We start from the raw sequence: 3836 nt of genomic DNA on the forward strand, positions 1-3836 counted from the left end.
TGAGGAGAAGGAGTAAAAGTGAACAGTTTTTAAGATTGATCAAAGTTAAGTTGTTTTTAGCTCAAAATAACTTGTTATAACTATAAGATGTATATAAGCCTCACAATACCCACAAAAAAAAAACACCTATACAAATATACGAAAGATAAAGAGAAAGGAATCAAAGCATAGCACTTTGAAAATCATCAAGTGACAAAGGAAAACAGCAAAAGAAAACAAAGAGAGCGAAAGATCAATGAAGTCATCAGAAACACCGGGCACAGTGGCTCACATCTGTAATCCCAGCACTTTGGGAGGTAAAGGTGGGTGGATAGCTTGAGCTCAGGAGTTTGAGACCAGCCTGGGAAACATGGCAAAACCTTATCTCTACAAAAAAATTTAAAAATTAGCCAGGCATATTGGCACACACCTGTAGTTCCAGACATTCCGGAGCTGAGGCAGGAGGACCACTTGAGCACAGGAAGTCAAAACTTCAGTGAGCCAAGGCCATGCTACTCACTTCAGCCTGAACAACGTTAGAGCCAAACCCTGTTTNTTAAACTAAAGACAACCAAACATTCTTCTCAGAAAGTGATAGCAACTCCTCAAGCCAGACGTTTTGTGCAAAGATTCCGAGAGGCTGAGTCTTTCACACAACTTTCTGAAGAAATCCAAATGGCAGTTGTATGGTGCAGGAGCAGAAAACTCAAGGCTCAGGCCATTTTTCTGTGTAACAAACTTCTTAAAAGCAACCGGCTTAAACATCTGGAAGCTCAAGGTACTAGGTAGGTGTATTACAAAATTTATGTTTCTTTACTTTTTCTGTTGTTATGAGTAAAAGCATATATTCAGGTCACTTTTCTATAAATGTGATGTCCAGCTGCCACAGCGGGGCTAAATTGGGATGTACTCAAACTGCAATTGCATTTGCTGCTTTTGTTGTAAGAGCAAAGCTATATATATCATTGGAGGAAGAAGATAAACAGGTTAATTGGACTTCAGTCATTTATGGTCTTCGCTCATTCAAGAAGCATTAAGAATATCTGGTGTGCTGAGCCTGAGGATATACTGCATAAAGACAGGAGTTGGTCTTCAGGGAGCTCAGGGTCTTGTGGGCAAAGGCAGCTTTTCTGCAGACAGCTTCAGTGCAGTGGGATCAGGGTATGAGAGCAGAAGCAGAAGGTGCCTACCTCCTGTGAGGCCCATACCAGACTTCTGGGGTCATGGTCAGGTTTGCTGTTTATAGTGGCTGGACACTCTATATATTGATTTCTTTTCTGTGATTTTTATATTCAGAACTGTTTAAGGTGCTTATCTTTGCTTGTGAACCAGTATTGCATCAAGCATTACATGAAGTTTGACATTAGACATAGACACTTCAGGGCTTAATGTTAACGATTTCAGACACAAATAGGTATTCTAAGAGCCTACTCCACCTTCACAGAGGCAATTATTCTGACCTGTTTTTTAATGTTTTCTTTAAGAAATATCCTGTGCATACCCCATAGTTTCTTATCCATAGTTAGCTATGGATATTAGCTAACAGGTATTCAGGGCTTCAAAATTCATTCTTGGGGATGAACCAACTATTGAAAATGTGTTAATTTTTTTTTTTTAATTTACAGAAAAGATAGTCCTGTTTAAAAAAAAAAAAAAAAAAGAAAAAAAAAAAAAGGAAACCAAAGTAAGCAGAAAACAATTAATAAAATAGCAGTAGCAGGTCCTTATCTAATCTTGTGGATTAAATTCCACAAGTAAATGTTATAGAGTGGCTGAATGAATTTAAAAGATACACAAGATTCAACTATATGCTACATAGAAAAGAATCACTTTGGTTTTAAGGACACACATAGACTGTAAGTGAAGAGATGGAAAAACATTTTCTAAGAAAATGGAAACTAAAGAGAATGGGTAGCTATGCTAAAATCTGACAAAATAGACTTTAAGTCAAAAAACTGTAAAAAGAGACAAAGAAGGATATTATATAATGATAAAAATGGGTCAATTCAGCAAGAGGGTGTAACAATTATAAATATGTATGCACCCAATACTGGAGCACCCAAGTATATAAAGCAAATATTAATAGAATTAAAGGAAGAGAGGCGTCAGTACAGTAGTAGTAGGGGACTTTAGCACCCACTCTCAGTAATGATCAGACCATCCAGACAGAAAATCAACAAAGGTAAACTACACACTAGACCAAATAGACTTAACTGACATTTACAGACAATTTCACTCAACTGCTGCAAAATGCACATTCTTTTCATCAGCACATGGAACATTTTCCAGAAAGATCATATGTTTGACCACAAAACAAGTCTTAACATCTTTTTTTTGTAGCCTTTTTATTATTATCTTTTTTTTTTTTAATCAAAGTTCCCTTACTGGTCCTGCTTCCATGAGCAGCAGTGACCAGGAGAAAAGGGAGAGGAACCAGCTGGCACAGGGAGGGGTCATCTTCACAACATTCCATTTATACACAGGACTAAACAGACAAGCACAGAGTCACTATTGCCTTAGAAGTTGGCAGCATGGGAAAGGGGAGGAACAGGTGGGGAGTGCGGGTGTTGTTTAAAAAAATACAGGCCACCCCATAACTGGGGTGCCTGGGGGAAACTTGGCCTGCTTCAACCCAAGAGGAATCAGAAAATCAAAAGCAGTTTAGGAAGGCCAGAACCATCAGGGATGGAGAGAGAAGGAAAATCCAGGGAGTAGGGGGTTCTATTTGGCAACTAGGGTGAAGGGATTGCCTTCCCCCTATTGCAATCCCCCCAGCCCCTGCAGTCTGGCAGGAAGGGGGCAGCCTGCAATACCTGAGGGCAGGTGTGGGGCTACCAGATGTTCCAGGCGTGGAGCCAGAAGGGGTTCACAAAGGCTTGTTCTCCAGAGAGATGATGGCACTGCCCCCCTACCCAGCTTCTCTGCCAGGGTGCAGCGGTTCTTGACCTCCTTATAGCAGTTTGCTTGTAATTCATGCTCGATCCCTGTCAGCTTCTTCTTGATGGCATCCTTGGAGCTGGCATAGATCATCTTGTTCTTAAAGGGGCCCAGGAGATAAACACCAGGTCCTCCTTCTTGCTCTCCTTGGTCTTGTAGGTTGCGTCATGTGGGCGTAGTGTCAGTCCTTATCTGGTAGCATCTTGACAAAGGTGATGTCTGCGACAGTCTGGCCAACATCACCCACCAGGATCTCCTTGCCCTCCTCCAGGATGATGTTCTTCTTGTCCTCACTCAGGCAGAAGACCACCTTCTGGCACCTCGTCTGGCGTTGGAGACTTACGCACATTCATGTCGTTGAACACGTTGATGACACCCTCAGAGACAGCCACCCCGAAGGCCATGTTTCCAGAAGCGAAAAGGAGAGGGCACAGAGCACTGCAGCTGCTGCCGGGACCGACTGAATCAAGTCTTAACATCTTTAAGAAGATTTGAATCATATCAAGTATATTTTCTGGACAAAATGGCATGAAGCTAGAAATCAATAAACAGGAGTAAATTTGGAAAATCCACAATTACGTGTAACAATGTGCTCCTGAACAGCCAAGGGATCAAAGAAGAAATCAAAATGGAAATACAAAAATATCTTGAGATGAGCTAAATAGAAACAAAATATCCCGAAAATTATGGGATTCAACAAAAGCAGTTCTTTTTTTTCTTTCCTTCTTTTAGAGATAGAGTCTCGCTCTGTCACCAGGCTGGAGTGCAGTGGTGAGATCTCGGATTACTGCAAACTCTGCCTCCCGGGTTCAAGCGATTCCCCTGCCTCAGCCTCCTGAAGTAGCTGGGACTACAGGCGCCCGCCACCACGCCTGGCTAATTTTTGTATTTTTAGTAGAGACAGGGTTTCACCATGTTGG

The 3836-nt window shown here is 41.5% G+C and overlaps 1 pseudogene; it reads right to left on the reverse strand.

Moving 5' to 3' along the window:
• Positions 1 to 2784: 2784 nt before the first annotated feature.
• LOC108318031 lies at positions 2785 to 3320 on the reverse strand (annotated as a pseudogene).
• Positions 3321 to 3836: the final 516 nt, after the last annotated feature.

Source organism: Cebus imitator, unplaced genomic scaffold, assembly GCF_001604975.1.
Source record: "Cebus imitator isolate Cc_AM_T3 unplaced genomic scaffold, Cebus_imitator-1.0 Scaffold214, whole genome shotgun sequence".
In the NCBI taxonomy this organism is placed as follows: Eukaryota; Metazoa; Chordata; class Mammalia; order Primates; family Cebidae; genus Cebus; species Cebus imitator.